Below are 19182 nucleotides of genomic sequence, written 5' to 3' on the forward strand. Positions count from 1 at the left end.
TTCAAATAGCAGTACGATCTTTCAAATCGAACAGGTTTAGGAGCAAAGTTAGGTGTGATATTCTTTCTTACTGCTTTTGAATCTAACAAAGCCTTGCAAGCTCCTCAGTACCCTGTCACTGCACTTGTAAAGATTTAGTAACGTGAAATTCCTGGCTGACAAGCCATACCAAACTAAATACCCTGCATTACACAATGAATCACACGCCATTATTCTTTGTGCCACATGTCTTCTCTTCCACTGTAAACACAAGCTATAGATTTCCAATTGTTGTCACTTCAGTTCTCAGCCTGATGCATGACATTGTATGCATGCCGGGTGGGCAGAGGGGGTGGGGTCGCTCTGTTGGTAAGAAATGAAATTCAGTCCTTTGCGAGCGGTGACATAGAATCAGAAGATGTAGACCTCATTGTGGATAGAATTGAGAAATTGTAACGGCAAAAAGACCATGATGGGAGTTATCTACAGGCTCCCAAACAGTAGCCTGGATATAGAGTGCAAGTTTCATCAGGAGTTAAAATTGGCATGTAACAAAGGTAATGCTACGGTGGTTATGGGAGATTTCAACATGCAGATAGACTGGGAAAAACAGATTGGTACTGGAACCCAAGAAAGTGAGTTTGTAGAGTGCCTCCGAGATGGATTCTTAGAGCAGCTTTACTGGAGCCTACCAGGGAGAAGGCAATTCTGGATTTAATGTTGTGTAATGAACCGGATTTGATAAGGGAACTCAAGGTAAAGGAGCCATTAGGAGGTAGTGACCATAATATGATAAGTTTTAGTCTGCAATTTGAGAGGGAGAAGGTAAAATCAGAAGTGTCAGTATTGCAGTTGAACAAAAGGGACTATGGAGGCATGAAGGAGGATATGGCCAAAGTTGACTGGAAAGGAACCCCAGCAGGGATGATGGTGGAACAGCAATGGCAGGAATTTCTGGGAATAATCCAGAAGATGCAGGATCATTTCATTCCAAAGAGGAGGAAAGATTCTAAGGGGAGTAAGAGACAACCATGGCTGACAAGGGAAGTCAAGGACAGTATAAAACTAAAAGAGACATATAACATAACGTCACCCATTCCTTCTCTCCTGAGATGCTGCCTGACCTGCTGAGTTACTCCAGCATTTTGTGAATAAATACCTTTGATTTGTACCAGCATCTGCAGTTATTTTCTTATATAACATAGCAAAGATGACTGGGAAGCCAGAGGATTGGGAAACTTTTAAAGAACAACAGAAGGTAACTAACAATACGGGGGGAAAAGATGACGTACGAAGGTAAGCTAGCCAAGAATATAAAGGATAGTAAAAGCTTCTTTAGCTATGTGAAAAGGAAACAATTAGTCAAGACAAATGTGGGTCCCTTGAAGGCAGAAACGGGTGAATTTATTATGGGGAACAAAGAAATGGCAGATTAGTTGAACCAGGTACTTTGGTTCTGTCTTCACTAAGAAAGACACAAACAATCTCCCAGATGTATTAGGCGACAGAGTATCTTGGGTAACGGAGGAACTGAAGGAAATTCACATTAGTCAGGAAATGGTGTTGGGTAGACTGTGTGACTGAAGGCTGATAAATCCCTAGGGCTTGATGGTGTGCATCCCAGGATACTCAAGGAGGTGGCTCTAGAAATCGTGGATGCATTGATGATCATATTCCAATGTTCTGTAGGAAAATAACTGCAGATGCTGGTACAAATCGAAGGTATCACAAAATGCTGGAGTAACTCAACAGGTCAGGCAGCATCTAGGAGAGAGGGAATGGGTGACGTTTCGGGTCGAGACCCTTCTTCAGACTGATGTCAGGGAGGCGGGACAAAGAAAGGATATAGGTGGAGACAGGAAGACAGTGGGAGAACTGGGAAGGGGGAGGGGAAGAGAGGGACAGAGGAACTATCTAAAGTTGGAGAAGTCAATGTTCATACCGCTGGGCTGTAAGCTGCCTAAGCAAAATATTAGGTGCTGTTCCTCCAATTTCCGGTGGGCCTCAATATGGCACTGGAGGAGGCCCATGACAGGAAGGTCAGACTGAGAGTGGGAGGGGGAGTTGAAGTGCTCAGCCACCGGGAGATCAGGTTGGTTAAGGGGGACTGAGCGAAGGTGTTGAGCGAAACGATCGCCGAACACTGCGTTTGGTCTCGCCGATGTAGAGAAGTTGACATCTGGAGCAGCGGATACAATAGATGAGGTTGAATGAGTTGCAGGTGAACCTCTGTCTCACCTGGAAAGATTGTTTGGGTCTTTGGATGGAGTAGAGGGGGGAGGTAAAGGGACAGGTGTTGCATCTCCAGCGGTTGCAGGGGAAAGTGCCTGGGGAGGGGGTTGTTTGGGTAGGAAGGGACAAGTGGACCAGGGAGTTACGGAGGGAACAGTCTCTGCAGAACGCAGAAAGGGGATATTCCAATGTTCTATAGATACTGGATCTGTGGATTGGAGGGTAGCTAATGTTATCCCACTTTTTAAGAGAAGCAGAGAGAAAGCAGGGAATTATAGAGCAGTTAGCCTGACATTGGTGATGGGGAAGTTGCTGGACTCATTATTATAGATGTAATAGCGGCGCATTTGGATAGCAGTAACAGGATCCAAGTCAGCATGGATTTACAAAGGGGAAATCTTGCTTGACTAATCTTCTGGAATTTTTTGAGGATGTAAGAAGTAAAATGGATTAGGGAGAGCCAGTGGATGTAGTGTATCTGGACTATCAGAAAGCCTTTGATAAGGTCCCACACAGGAGATTAGTGGGCAAAATTAGAGCACATGGTATTGGGGGTAGGGTACTGACATGGATAGAAACTTGGATGGCAGACTGGAAACAAAGAGCAGGAATTAACAGGTCCCTTTCTAAATGGCAGGTAGTGACTAGAGGGGTGCCGCAAGGCTCAGTGCTGGGTCTGCAGCTATTTACATTATATATTAATGATTTAGATGAAGGAATTAAAAGTAACATTTGCAAATTTGCAGATGACACAAAGCTGGGTGGCAGTATGAACTGTAAGGAGGATGCTATGAGGATGCAGGTGACTTGGATTGGTTGGGTGAGTGGGTAGATGCATGGCAGATGCGGTATAATGTGGATAAATATGAGGTTATCCACTTTGGTGGCAAGAACAAGAAGGCAGATTATTATCTGAATGGTGTCAGGTTAGGAAAAGGGGAAGTGCAGGAGACCTGCGTGTCCTTGTACATCAGTCACTGAAAGTAAGCGTGCAGGTACAACAGGCAGTGAAGAAAGCCAATGGCATGTTGGCCTTCATAATGAGAGGAGTTGAGTATAGGAGCAAAGAGGTCCTTCTGCATTTGTACAGGACCCTGGTGAGACCGCACCTGGAGTATTTTGTGCAGTTTTGTTTTCCTAATTTGAGGAAGGACATTCTTGCTATTGAGGGAGTGCAGTGTAGGTTCACGAGGTTGATTCCTGGGATGGCGGGACTGTCATATGATGAAAGAATGGGTCGACTGGGCTTGTATTCACTGGAATTTAGAAGGATGACAGGGGATCTTATAGAAACATAAAAAAAGTATTAAGGGATTGGACATGTTAGATGCAGGAAACATGTTCCCGATGTTGGGGGAGTCCAGAACCAGGAGCCATAGTTTAAGAATAAGTGGTAGGTCATTTAGAACGGAGATGAGGAAAACCTTTATCACCCAGAGAGTTGTGAATTTGTGCAATTCTCTGCCTCAGAAGGCAGTGGAGGCCGATTCACTGGATGTATTCAAATGAGAGTTAGATGGAGCTCTTCGGGCTAGCGGAATCAAGGGGTATGGGGAGAAGGCAGGAACGGGACACTGATTGTGGATGATCAGCCATGATCACAATGAATGGTGGTGCTGGCTCGAAGGGCCGAATGGCCTACTCCTGCACCTATTGTCTATGTATCTATCTATGTATCATGATTGAAAATAAATAATTGATAAGGTGTCTCATCCAAAGTAAATAAAATAGAGGCATCTGTCATGTCCTCGTCCGCCAGAAGGAGAGAGTATTGCACAGAGAGATCAGGAATGGGACTCAGCTGGGATACAGCTGAACTGTAAACATGAAGGGAGTGAGACTATCATTTTTATTGTCAGGTGTACAATTACAGTAAAAAAGCTTTTGTTGCGTGCTAAAAACTACTCATGATTACTATCAAGCTATCCATAGAAACAGAAACATGATAAAATGATTAACATTTAATGCAAGACGAAGTCCAGTAAAGTCCGATTAAAGATAGTATGCGTGTCTCCAGTGAGGTAGATAGCTCAGAACCGCTCCCTGGTTTGATAGGACTGTTCATTTGCCTGATAACAGTTGGGGAGAAATAGTCCCTGAACCTGGAGGTATGAGTTTTCACACGTCTATACCTTTTGCCTGATGGGAGAGGGGAGAAGAGGTTGTGACCAGGGTGAAACGTCATTGATTATGCTACTGGCCTTGCCGAGGCAGCGTGAAGTGCAAACGGGGTCAATGGAAGGGAGGTTGGTTTATGTGACGGTCTCGGCTGCGTCCACAATTCTCTGCAATTTCTTTGATGAAGGAATTAGATGATGTGAGAAAACAGTTTGCAGATTTCTCTGATTGTAAAATGGAGCAAATACATCTCTGGAACTAAAAAGGCCACTGAGCAGTAAGTATTTGTAGACATATGCCCAGTTAATCTCAGATACCGATGGGATCATATATAGTTACATATATATAGGATGTGGATTGACTAGGCAAAAAATCAACTGGTTCTCAACTGTCATTGCTGTGTAAGGGGGCCATCCACTTACTAAAGTGTTTAAGCATGTGGTCCTCTGACAGATTTCAGGATTGATTGAACACCAGACCTAAATTTACTCGGAGGGTAGCGGTCAAGCAGGTGGCATGCAATTCATTTGAAGTTGTAATTTACAGGAACAGGTGACGCAACCTGCCGCAATAAATAATAAATAATTTGATCAGTGCATGTGCTAAGTTTGCAGGCCAGGAGCGAGGACTGAGTGTCTTCTGCTTGTAACACATCTCATAACCTGCAGAATGTGGCTGGGATCAATTACATTGCCCTATAATCTGTCATTTTAAGTTTCCTACATTACATCAGGCAGCACACTTCTAAAGTATTTCATTGGCTGTGATTCCCTTTGGGACATCCCAAGCTTGTGAATGGTGTCATATAAATATAAATATATATATATATATAATACAATCCTTTCTATATTTATAAAACCAGGATTAGAGCTAAAAAGGAAGACTTATAAATATTGGAACTCTGAAACAGATAATTACAGAAGTTATGTAATTTCCTGCATTGATGATCTACTGTATCATTCTAGTAGAAACAAGGAACTGCAGATGCAAGTCTACAAAAAAAAGACACAAGGTGCTGGAGCAACTCAGGCAGCATGCCTGGAGAACATGGATAGATGACGTTTTATAAACATAGAAACATAGGAACAGAAAAATAGGTGCAGGAGTAGGCCATTCGGCCCTTTGAGCCATTCAATATGATCATGTTGATCATCTAAAATCAGTATCCCATTCCTGCATTTTCCCCATACCCCTTGATTCCTTTAAACCTAAGAGCTAAATCTAACTCTCTCTGGAAAACTGAAGTCTGAAGAAGGGTTCCGACCCGAAATGTTACCTGCCCATGTTCTCCATGGATGCTGCCTGACCTGCTGAGTTATTCCAGTACTTTGTATAATTCCAGTTATGTGTGATTTTTAACTTTTCAAGCTTCGAGACATAATTTACTCATTTGGGTGTGAAAGGGCTCTGCCATTTATTAAAATGTATATTGTTCATGATAATTCATGATTGTTGATTATTTATCTATACCTGTGATATGATTAGCTCTAAGTGTTGAGGGCTGTCAAGAAGTTAATGAAAACTTGTTTTAAAAATGTGGAGACACAATGAACAGCGGATGCTGGAATCGTGAGTAAAACACCACGTACCGGAGTAACTATGAGAGTCAGGCAGCATCTGCGGAAGAATGGATATGCGACGTTTCAGGTTGGGGCCAGTTTGACACAGGCAAATAGGACTAGCTTAGATGGGGCATCTTGGGCTCTCTGAATAAGTTGGTTTGAAGGGCCCGTTTCCATGCTGTGTGAAAAAGGGTCTGCAAATGTTAAAGTTAAGGTAAAACTGGATAAATATAGAATTAACAATAATAACATTTAAAAATGATAAATAACTAATGTGCTTTATACTTCACTGCAGTTTTGAATAATATGAGGTAATTTCATTTAAGTTAAGATGCAGAGAATGTAGTTTCTTCCAACTGAATTTAGAACTTGGCTTAAAATAAGGGAAAGGCATTTAGGACTGATTTGTGGAGTCATTCCTTCATTCAGGAATTTGTGAAACTTTGGAATTCTGGAAGTACTCAGCAGGTCAGGCAGCATCTGTGGAGGGAGAAGCAGAGGTAAATTCTTGTCTTAACATTTTAGGTTCATGATGTACAAAGACGTACAGGTATGTAGGTTAATTGACTGGGTAAATGTAAAAAAAATTGTCCCTAGTGTGTGTAGGATAGTGTTAATGTGCGGGGATCGCTGGGCTGTGCGGACTTGGTGGGCCCAAAAGGCCTGTTTCCGCGCTGTATCTGAAATATGATCGGCTGAGAATTTCAGCATTTTCTGCATTACCCAAGCAGAAATAAATAATGACCTCTTTGACATGATGAAATATCATTATTGTGGTACAAATTCTATTTATCCTGCCTCACCTGACCTGATGAGATTTTACAAATTTCTCAGTTTTATTTAAGATTACCAGCATCGTCAAAAATCTTGCTTTTTGGATTTTCCTTGGTTTTGCTGGGTCTTTACCGAGCCACATTGACACCCTCAAAGCAGTAAGGCGATGGTCCCATTAGTGACTCAGGACAGGTGCTACTGACTCACCTTCATAGGTGCTGAGGATCTGTTCCATCAGCAAGAATCCTGCTGGCATCTCTGGAACTAAAAATTGTCAGAGAATGGAGGAACAAGAAACAACAGATGCTTTCGTTTTAGTTTAATTTAGTTTAGTTTAAAGGTTAACTTGGAGGTCGTCTTCAGCTTAGTTTAGAAATACAGCATGGAAACAAGCCCTTTGGCCTACTGAATCCACGCCGACCAGCAATTCACACATACTAGCTCTATCCTACACTCTAGGGACAAATTACTATTTTTATCAAAGCCAAATTAGCGTACAAACCTGTACATCTTCAGAGTGTGGGAAGAAACCGGAGCACCCGGGGAGTGCCCATGCAGTCGTGGGGAGAACGTACAAATTCCGTACGGACAGTACCTGTAGTCAGGATTGAACCCGGGTCTCTGGTGCTGTAAGGCAGTAACTCTATCGCTGCGTCACCATGCTGCCCCTAATCTGGTTAAGGATAAGTCAGATAATACTGTATATAGATACAAGCAAGCCAAACTCAAGTACAATAGATGGAGCAAGGGGAAAGATGCAGAGTGTAGAATATAGTTCCCAGCATTGAAGTGCACAAGTTCCAGAGACAAAATCCGGTGTCCAAAATGGGGTAGCGGTAAATAGGATACTTCCATGCATTATGGAAGGACCATTCAGAGGCCTGTTAACAGGGGGAGAGGCTGTTGTGCACGCTTTCAATCTTCTGTATCTTCTGCCCCCCAAAGCAGGGAGAAGAAGAAATGACTAGTTGTATACATTAAGGGTGGTGTTTCACTCTTGTTAGCCTATTTTGCAGTGGTGGCATTTGTTTTGCCAAAATGCATGGAAAGCCATAAGTGATGGAACAACGATAGAAAAAGGAAAGTAATGCAAAACAGATCCTTCTATGCAATAAGAATTTGTCGTGTAATAGCTACTTGAACATAACCATGAGGAAGAGACAACTAAAATTGTTATATATTCTGTGCAAACTGCATTTCTACACTGTATTGTTCTTTCTTTGCTTTAAGTAAAGCAGTTAAATCTTCTCCTCTTCCCATCACATTCTACGTGGCATTGTCAGCCACAACATATCCAGCATTCTCCTCAACCTGTTAACTGCTGGGAAGTAACATTGTTCCAAAGATTAGACAGGCTGCATCTACAGCGCAATACTGCCTTGCCTCCTCCCCTCCACAGCTTCCTTTCCTCTGCTTCACTACCCCCAAAAGAATTCCAATCTCAAAGACCTCCATGTCAACTTAATCTTTTGAAGATCTGTTCTGTGAGCGAGGAGTTCCAAATACAAAATAATGCTTGTCTTTAATCCTGAAGCAGAACTTGCTTTTCTGTCCACCCACAGAGATCAATGAAATGAAAGTCTTTTCTAAAGGACTGTTCATTTATACCATGAGGCATAAAACTTCGCACCAGGTTCTTATGATCTGCGATGCACATCTTGAAAAGCTTGATGAAGCAGATTTAAAAGGGAAGTGAGAATATTCTTAAAATGGAAACACTTACAGTAAAAGGAGAAGAGATTGGGAAAGGGATGGCCAAATATATAGCTACTTCAAAGCACTGACGTAGACATAGACAAGAAGGAGTCAACCGCCTTCCTTCTGTGTTAAGTGACTTAATATTAATCATTTGCTCCTCTTCAATAAAGCGGACCAGAATATCCACAAAACTAATTCAAATTCAGCAATAGAAGTCTTTGGGCACTCTTAAACTGCAAACATCCAAAAACTGAAAGAAATGCTAAACCACTCCTACCAATGTAAACAGAGCAGCTGCCTTGACTCCAAACACTGGATCTGCACAATCTTGTATTTGTGTTCAGCGCTAACTCAATATGATCAGCAGAGGGCACGAATATTCAGCATTTGATTCTTCTAGTTATGCGTCAACAACTTGCACAGCCAATAATTAAGCAAAAACAATGCATCAGATTGAGTTTTCTATTGGAATCATTGAAACATACAGCACAGAAACAGGTCCTGCAGTCTAACTTGTCCATGCCAACCAAGATGCCTCATCAAAGCTAGTCCCAATTGTCTGTTTGGGTTCATATCCCTCTATATCCTTCTTATCCATGTACCCATCCAATTATCTTTCAAATGCTGTTGTAGTATCTGCCTCAATTCCCTCCTCTGGCAGCTCATTTCATATACCCACCACCCTCTGCATGAAAATCTTGCCCCTCAGGTTCTGATTCAATCTTTCCCTGCACACTTTAAACCTATGCCCTCTATTTATTTTTTCTACCCCAGCCTGGGAAAAGACTCTGGGCATTCACCTAATCTGTTTCCCTTCCTCTTGACAATGGTCTGCAAACTACTCCCTGGGTGTCCCGTGGAGATGGGGGCCCGATCCCCCCACCGAACAACCGCGGCGCCGACTGGAACACGCCCCAGTAGGCCCAACTCGCCCCACAGGCCTCCCAGGGGACTGCGGAGAAGCCGGGCGGCAAGGCCTGCATGGGCTGAAGGAGCCTCGGTGGAGGCACCCGACCTTACCCTGCCTGCCGTCACACTCCACGTTGCCTCCTTGTAGAAGCCTCATGAACCGAAGCCTCAGCACTTACACTCAAAAAAGCACTTGTATCTCAACACACAGTCTATCCCAGCACAGCTGCTCCACTAGTGCCTGTGTAAGAAAGAAATGCAGATGCTGGTTTAAATCGAAGGTAGACACAAAATGCTGGAGTAACTCAGTGGGACAGGCAGCATCTCTGGAGAGAAGGAATGGGTGACCCTTCTGTCCCGCTGAGTTACTCCAGCAATTTGTGTCTACCACTAGTGCCTGCCTTCCTTTTATCCACCAGTAGAGGCAGTCACTCAGAGATGCTAATGGCTGTTTTTAAAGCTCTAGCGCTGCTCCTTATCGAAATGTATAAGATTATTAAGGGGTTGGACATGTTAGAGGCAGGAAACATGTTCCCAATGTTGGGGGAGTCCAGAACCAGGGGCCACAGTTTAAGAATAAGGGGTAGGCCATTTAGAACAGAGATGAGGAAAAACTTTTTTAGTCAGAGAGTTGTGAATCTGTGGAATTCTCTGCCTCAGAGGGCAGTGGAGGCCAATTCTCTGAATACATTCAAGAGAGAGCTAGATAGAGCTCTTAAGGATAGCGGAGTCAGGGGGTATGGGGAGAAAGCAGGAACGGGGTACTGATTGAGAATGATCAGCCATGATCACATTGAATGGCGGTGCTGGCTCGAAGGGCCGAATGGCCTACTCCTGCACCTATTGTCTATTGTCTATTGTCTATTGTCCTTCTCGCAGCTGCTCACCTTCTTTACCTTCTGCCAGGTGCAAGCAGGGCGAAGGAATGACCAGGATGAGACAAATCATTGATTATGTTGGCTACTTTTCCAAGGCAGCATGAAGTGTAGATGGAGTCCATGGTAGGAAGTCTGGTCTGTGTGATGGATTGAGCTACATCTATCACTCTCTGCAATTTTATTGCGGTCGTGGGCAGAGCTGTTCCCAATCTAAGCAGTGATGCAACCTGACAGTAAGCTGCACGGAGGCATAGAGGAAAGCTCTTCAGCGGGTAGTCCATAGAGCTCAGAGGACTATCGGAACACAGCTACCAGCCTTGGAGGGCATCTACAACACACGATGCCTCAGAAAAGCCACCAGCATCCACAAAGACTTTTCACACCCCTGCAACAGTCTGTTCGAACTTCTACCATCGGGCAGACGATACAAGGCCTTCTACGCCCGCACTTCCAGACTCAGGAACAGCTTCATCCCCAGGGCCATAGCTGCTTTGAACCGGTCCTGCTGAGCCGGATGGTCACATCGCACAGTGAACCGGCACAGATCTACTTGCACTTTATTCTGTTTTAAAACTGTTCTAATTTGTTTCATCGGGTTGTTTAAATCAATACTGACTAGCTAATTAAATTATTGCATCATATGGGAGGCGCATTCCCAATCTCGTTGTACCCCTGTACAATGCCAATAAAGATATATTGTATTGTATTGTATTGTATTGTAGAGGTTTATAAGAGTCTCTGGAGGCATACCGAATTTCCTCAGACTCCTCAGGAAGTAGAGGTGTTGTGTGCCTTCTTGACTGCCGCATCAACGTGGTTGGTCCATGAGAGATCATTGGCAATATTAACGGCAAGGAATTTGAAGCACATCACCATTTCCACTCCTGCGCCAGTGATGCTGATTGGGACATATTCTCCACCATGGCCCCTGAAGACTATAACTAGCTCCTTCATCGTGCCTACATTGAGAGAGAGCTTATTGTCCTGACACCATGTCACTAAGTTCTTCTTCCTGTACTCCGTCTTATCCTTGTTTGTGATTTGGCCCACCAAAGATTCAAGATTCAAGATTCAAGATAGCTTTATTTGTCATCCAATATTGGACAAAATTCAGTCACCCACAGTCCAACAATAAAAGCATTAAATAGGCATTAAAATTACACAACCCCAAAAACACACAAAAAAAGAAACATCCATCAAAGAAACATCCATCACAGTGAGTCTCCTCCTCCAGTCCTCTCTCTCCTCACTGTGATGGAAGGCCACAATGTCTTTCCCTTCTCCTGCTGTCCTCTCCCGCAGTCAGGTTGTTGTGGTTGCAGGCCGCGCCGGACGGTCCGCAGCGGGCCGAGCTAAGGCGAGTCGCAGCCGTAAGTGCTGTAGTCTGCAAAGTTGTAGATGGATTATAACCAAATTTGTCCGTACAGTCATTAGTGGAGTATAGCAGGTTACTGAGAATGCATCCTTGCAGGGCACCGATGTAGAGATTTATTGTGGAGGAAATGTTGTCACTTATCCTCACTGATTGAGTTCTGTGGGGTCAGAATCGAGTGGCAAAGGAGGGAGTTGATTTCTAGGTCCATGAGTTTGGAGATGAGTTTGGATGGGATTATGTGGTTTAAGGCAATCAATAAATAGGAGTCTAACATAGAAGTCCTTGTTGTCTAAGTGTTTCAGAGATGGGTTTAGTGCCAGGGGGTTGGCACCTGCAGTGGACATGTTGCTTTATTTTTTATTTTTTAGTAACAGTAACCGTTAGTACAGGTTCACCCAAGATTGGTGGAGAGGGTGGGATTCCACCACCGACCTTCTGTTCAAAGCGGGTGTAGAATGCATTGAGTTCATCAGAGACGCCCCCCTTGTTGCCAGCAATAATGCCCACCTCCGCTTTGTAGCCCGTTATAGCATGCAAGCGTTGCTGCAATCTACGGGTATCCATGTCATTGCCTCGAGACTTCAGCTCATTCTGAATGCCCTCTTGGCACTTTTAATGGATGTTTAAAGTTCATAGATAGATTTCTTGTACCACTCGTGATCGTTTGATTTTAATGCTGCAGATGGACTTCACCTGGGGGTAGACCCAACAGTTCATCCATGGTTTCCATGGGGAATGCACTTATTGTCTTCTTTGGTACACAGTCCTCTATACACTTGTTGAAATAGTCAATTTATTTGTCACATACACATAAATGTGCAGTGAAATGAAAAATTACCCGCAGTTCAACAATAAGACCAATAAAAACAAGCAATAAAAATATGCAATAACACATACAATCATAAACCAACACCAAACAAAAGAAACATCCATCACAGTGAGTCTCCTCCAGTCACCTCCTCACTGTGATTGAAGGCCAGAATGTCTTTTTCTCTTCCCCTGCCATCTTCTCCCGCGGTCAGGCTGTTGGAGTTGCCACATCGGGGCGGTCGGGGCTCCCGACATTGAAGCGCCGCGCTGGACGGTGAAATGTCCGCGGCGGGCCGACCCAAGCCCCGCGATTCGGGGCGGGCGAAGACACTGTCGCTGTCGCTGCCGCTGCCGCTGCCGGAGCTCCCGATGTCGGCCCCCACCCAGGGGCCTGCGGGCTTCCGACGTCCAGGCGGCCCACGCCGGAGCCTCCGGAGACGAGTCGCAGCCGCTCCCGCAGCATCCGAAGGCAGCCAGCGCCGCAGGTGGTGAGTCCGGGCCGCGGGCTCTGTGAACCAGAGCCCAGGTGGTCCCAGCTGGAGGCCGCCAGCTCCGGGTGCATGGCCGGTGGTAGGCCGCAGCGGGAACGGAGACACCACACAGAAAACAAAGGTCGGGTCTCCGTTCGGGAGAGACACTTTTACAGTCCCCCCCCCCCCCCACATAACACACAACCGCAAACACTACATCATATCTAAACTACAATTAAGACAAAAAAATATAAAAAACACAAAAGACAAACGGACTGCAGGCAAGAGTCTGTGACAGCAGAGGGATATTCAGAGGGATTAGCCGCAGATTCATTCTATTTTATCCAACTTTTGCATCCACTCCCTGCACAGTAGGGACAATTTACAGTGCCTCATTAGACTAAAACCGCATGCCTTTGGGAATATGTGAGGAAACCGGAGCACCTGAAGGAAATCCAAGCGATCGCAGGGCGTACATGCAAACTTGACACAGACAGCACCCGTAGTCAGGATGAAATCTCTGTGGATACTGTGTCTCTGGTTTTGTGGGGCAGCAGGTCTATCAGATGTGCTATGTGCCATCCTAAAATTGATGGTATATTTATTTGTAATGTTGTTGCTTTCAATGTGCCTTAATGCCGCAGGTCATATTGAGATCTCAAATCAATGGTCATTTGCACTAGGACTGGAACAATGGAATTCTTGGATTTACAGGCACATTGAATGCAACAACACAGCAAATAAATACATAATAAATGATCAGTTTTTTAAGATGATCCAGATCATAATAGTGCAAGCCAAAGTAGGTAATGCAATCTTAGTGCAAGGTCCATGGTAGTTTGATGCTGAGGTTGGGTTGTGCTAAGGGTTGTTTAATCTGTACCAAGAGCCTAATAATTGTTGGGAAGAAGCCGTTTCTTGAACCTGGAGGTAACAGCTCCAAGGTCCATCTTCCTGATGGTAGCAGTGAGATGAGAATGTGGCTAGGGTAGTATGTGTCTTTGATGATGTGAGCTGCCTGTTTCAGGCAGTGCTTCCTGCATGGTGGGGAGGTCAGCATACATGATGGACCAGGCAAAGTCCACCACTTTCTGCAGCCTCCTTTGTTACTGGGCATTCAAGTTACCAAAACCAGGCTAAGATGCAAACAGTCACTATGCTCTTAGGGTACACCTGTAGAAATCCGATCAAGTATTGGTGGGTATGTCAATCCTCTAAGGAAGCAGAGGCACAGTGAGATTTCTTTGCGATTGTATCAATGTACAAGGTCTAGGACAGATCTTCAGAGATTTGCACAGCCAGGAACTTGAAATGTAGGAAAATAACTACAGATGCTGGTACAAATCGAAGGTATTTATTCACAAAATGCTGGAGTAACTCAGCAGGTCAGGCAGCATCTCAGGACAACTTGAAGCTCACTCTCTCCATTGCTACTTCATAGATGAAAACAAGTTCTTGGATCCACAGCTTTCTGAAGTTAACAATGAGCTCCTTACTCTTGATAATGTTGAGAGCAAGATCGTTGTTCTGGCATCCTTCAATTAGATCATCAAAATCCCTCCAGTACTCTGAATGGGGACTGAGCACATAGCCTTGAGGTTATGTGAGGCTCCCCTGCGCTGATTGTCTGTAAGGAGGAGGTATTATTGCCAATCTGTACTGATTAAGGTCTGCTGATGCAGAAGGCGGGGATCCAGCTCCATAGGAAGGAGCAGAGACCCAGTTCCCTGACTTGACTATGAGTTGGGAATGGATGACGGTATTGAACGCTGAGCTATGGTCAATGAAAACAGCCTTACATACATGTTCCTATTGTCCTAGTGATCCAGCGTAGAGTGGAGAGCCGGCAAGATTGCATCTGCTGTTGACCTGTTGTGACAATCGGTGACTTGAAGTAGGTCCAGGTCCTTACTGAGGCAGGAGTTGATTTGCATCATAACTAATCTCTTGAAGTACTTCATCACAGCAGATGGTCGACAGTGACTGAGGTAAGGCACCTTGCTCTTGCGAGATCGGATCTTATGTGGATTTACTCCAGGCCTCTGGTTCAATGCGGCGAGAACGAGGGAAGCTTAGAAATCTGAAATAAAACGGAAATATTACCAGATTATAAAAGCAAAATCAGAACCTGAAAAAGAATAATATACAGTGAACATTTTATCAATATATTTTTATCCTTTCAGATGCTGATTGACCTATTTGAAACCCTAAGGCATTTATTAACTTCAATATTGTTAACTCTTGTGGCCTATATTCAGTAAGCTATAGCATCATGGTATCTGACATAATGTGATATTTTTATGGCTCACTATCTAATTACAGGCCACTGCTTCAGAAACAGGAGCAACAGTTTGAAATTTACAACTTCCCAGCATGGGGGAATAGACCAGATAATATCGATGACAGCCTTCAAATGTGTTGTGTTACAATACGTCTGAAATTTGTGGGATTGTAATGACTGGATTGTCATTTTATTTAATGATACCCATTTTTTTGGCATGCACAGTGGCTGCTGAGAGAGATGACTCAGAACTGAAAGCAGCCTTGTCTATTTGTGTGATGGAGACTGCAGGGAGCATCTGTAATATGAAACACCAAGGGAGGCTAAAGAGACCTTACAGAAAGAAAAACTGCCTGTCACAACGGTAAGATTAAATGAACACCAGAGGAAGGTTATTTTAGAAAGGGCTGGCAAGCTGTATCATCCTGCTTATAGTAATATTCTTCATACAAAGTCCACTCATCGGCCATTGTATTTAAAATTATTTAAGTTTTACATAGATAAACCCGAGTAGAAACTCAAATTGCGTAGTTGAAATATTAACATGTTGCTGAAACGTCTCAAGCACCTGCTGTATGAACGTTTTACGTTATACCTTAAGGATTGCTATAAGGCAGCACCCACTCCATTACAAAGTAAATAATATTATTCCTAACTTTTATCCATGAGCATGTCTCAGCTATACCTTGAAAAACAAGAGAATTACAAAGTGGTGCAACAGATTGAAAAACACTTGCTCTTTATCTCTTTTTGATTAAAATAAAATCTAGTTATTTTATGATGTTTAGAAACCACTCCCCATAACAAAAGGTTGGGAAGATAAGAAAGTGATTTAATGCTCAAACAAAGCATTGTTTATCTTTCTGATCAGAAAGTAAAATATTACATATATGGGGGTTTATACTGTTCTACCTTGGAATGTGCTTTGAGTTGATAATGACGGTGCTTAAACCTCTGATAAGCTCAGTCTAAAATCATGTAGGAGCCAGTGAGGGAAATGACGACCAAATTCCACAGTGGAAACAGTAAACAGTGGAAATATATTGCAAAATTACTGAACATATCTTTACTAAGCAGCTTTTAAGAACAGGTAATGATGATTCTGAGAACCGGAGAGAGGTTTACAATCTGATTGAATGGTGTCAGGATAACAATCTTGCTCACAATGATAGCAAGACCACGGGCCAGGAATCCATGAACCTATGTTCATCAATGCGATGGCGGTGGAGAGAGTCAACCGCTTCAACTTCCAGGCCATGCAATTCTCTGAAGGTCTGTCCTGGGCCTAGGACATTGATGGAATCAGAATGAAAGCTCTTCAAGCCTCTGTGAATCGGTGAATACTAGACAATAGACAATAGGTGCAGGAGGAGGCCATTCGGCCCTTTGAGCCAGCACCACCATTCAATGTGATCATGGCTGATCATTCTCAATCAGTACCCCGTTCCTGCCTTCTCCCCATACCCCCTGACTCCGCTATCCTTAAGAGCTCTATCTAGTACTCTCTTGAATGCATTCAGAGAATTGGCCTCCACTGCCTTCTGAGGCAGAGAATTCCACAGATTCACAACTCTCTGACTGAAAAAGTTTTTCCTCATCTCAGTTCTAAATGGCCTACCCCTTATTCTTAAACTGTGGCCCCTTGTTCTGGACTCCCCCACATTGGGAACATGTTTCCTGCCTCTAACGTGTCCAACCCCTTAATAATCTTATACTATTGAATTTATACAGGTATACAGTAGAGAGAATACTGACTGATTGGAGACTATGGAGGGTTGGAGGGACTGCCTGGTAAATCACAGGTACTAACCTTCTCACCCTTAAAGAGAACTGTAGGAGGTGCTGCCTCAAAAAGGCAGCCATTATATCATCAAAGACCTACACTGCCCTGGCCACGCTCTCATTTTGCTACCACCATCAGGAAGAAGGTACAGGACTCCGACAACCATGACCACCAGGTTTAAGAGTAACCTCATCCCAGCAACCACAAGGCTCTTGAACACCAACCTCAGCAACTATGATCTACTATGGAATTTGTTTTTGGTAGCACAACAGACTTCAGTTTTGCACCATTGTGGTCTGGTTGCCAAGTATTAATAATTATTAAATTATTGTATTATCAATTATTGTACATTTATTGCAGACACAAGGAATTGCAGATGCTGGTTTACAAAAAAAACTTAAAGTGCTGGAGTAACTCAACCAGTCAGCCAGCATCTCAGGAAAACATGGATAGGTGACGTTTCGGGCTGGGACCCTTCTTCAGACAACTATTTATTTGTGTGTTATTACATCAAAGGGCCTGTTAAGCTTCAGCAAGTAAGACATTTCATTGTTTTGTTGTCAGAGCATATGAAAATTAAACACTTTTGACACTCTTGCCTTTAGAATGCTCTCAGCTTTAGGAACTAGATTGGATCCAGGCCTTAACGCTCTATGATATCTGTTAAGGGCCTGTCCCAGTTACATGATTTTTAAGGCGACTGCCGGCGACTGTCAAAGTCGTAGCAAATCACCGAAATTTTCTTTTACCCTACGACAATGACCACGACAATGCAGAGTCAGGTCGATACAAGTTACTTTTTCTGTGAAACTAGCACGTGGCTAAGAGATTACACCGTCTTCGGAAACATCGCGAAATTCCCACGCTTACCTGACCGTCAAACTGTCGCCTCCAATCTACCTGTCAAATGTCCTGACGGTAAATAAATTGGTTAAACAAAACTATTGTCTGGTATCTTCAAATGCCTTTTCTTAATTTAATATTATGTGCTTGTAAATGCATCTGCAACAAGGGTTTTTCAGTGAACCTCCAGCAGAACCAATGCGTTCCCATGGGAGACTTGGAATCTGGTTTTAACGTGACGTCCGGGACTTTTCCGAAAGACAGCGAGAACCCGACTGCCAATACTGTTGTCCCCACTGTCTTTGTATCAGCCTCCCCGGTATCAACATCTTTTACTTATAACAGGTATAACAGGTATAACAGAGCTTTATTTGTCGTTCGGTACCGAAGTACCGAACGAAACTACATAGCAGTCATAGAAAAAAAGAACACAAGACACATAACCCCAACACAAACGTCCATCACAGTGACTCCAAACACCCCCTCACTGTGATGGAGGCAACAAAACTTCCACTCTCTTCCCCACGCCCACGGACAGACAGCTCGTCCCCGACCGACCCGCACAGTCCCCGCACCGGGCGCTGAAACGTCTCGCGGCCGAACCGGGCGATGAAAGGCCCGCGACCAAGCCTTGCGCAGCTAAGTCCCGTGGTCGAGCCGCACCGGGCGATGTCAAGTCCGCAGTCGAGCCGCACCAGCGATGAAAAGCCCCGCAGCCGAGCTGCACCGGGCGATGTTAAGCCCCGCAGCCGAGCTGCACCGGGCATTGTTAAGTCCAGCGGCCAAGCCGCACCGGGATGTAAAGTCCAGCGGCCAAGCCGCACCGGGATGTAAAGTCCAGCGGCCAAGCCGCACCGGGATGTAAAGTCCAGCGGCCAAGCCGCACCAGGATGTAAAGTCCAGCGGCCAAGCCGCACCGGGTGATGTAAAGTCCAGCGGCCAAGCCGCACCGGGATGTAAAGTCCAGCGGCCAAGCCGCAGCGGGCGATGTTAGGCCCCGCAGCCGAGCCGCACCCCGCGCCGTGAGGAAGAGAAAAGTTCCCCCCCCCCCCCCACACCCACCCACCCACACCACCACCCCCTCCCACACATACACAACCAAAAAAATATATATAAAAACCATCCCAACACCGACACACAACAAAAAAAAGACGGACAGACTGCTAGTCAGCCGCTGCCGTTAGGCGCCGCCATATCCAGTCCCGCTGAAAATCCCACGGCCACTCTTCCTGCCACTGTTGGGAGATCCGATTCCTTGTAATCTGCTGGAGTCAGGTCGAAGAAAATAGACACTAAAAAGCTGGAGTAACTCAGCAGGACAGGCAACATTTCTGGAGAGAAGAAATGGGTGACGTTTGGGGTCGAGACCCTTTCTTCAGACTGAGAGTCAGGGGAGAGAAGAAACGAGAGATCCCTGGACTTTGGTAATGGTCTGGCCAGACCTTGCTGTCGGTTTGTTCAAGTGTCCAC

The 19182-nt window shown here is 44.5% G+C and overlaps 1 long non-coding RNA gene across 1 annotated transcript; it reads left to right on the top strand.

Moving 5' to 3' along the window:
* The first annotated feature begins 4485 nt into the window (after window positions 1–4485).
* LOC144599374 (uncharacterized) lies at window positions 4486–17737 on the top strand. Its single transcript, XR_013547990.1, has 4 exons — window positions 4486–4606; window positions 14627–14793; window positions 15312–15450; window positions 17230–17737. It is a non-coding gene; the product is annotated as an uncharacterized LOC144599374 (long non-coding RNA).
* Window positions 17738–19182: the final 1445 nt, after the last annotated feature.

The sequence above is a fragment of the Rhinoraja longicauda genome, chromosome 1 (assembly GCF_053455715.1).
Source record: "Rhinoraja longicauda isolate Sanriku21f chromosome 1, sRhiLon1.1, whole genome shotgun sequence".
NCBI classification, from domain to species: domain Eukaryota; kingdom Metazoa; phylum Chordata; class Chondrichthyes; order Rajiformes; family Arhynchobatidae; genus Rhinoraja; species Rhinoraja longicauda.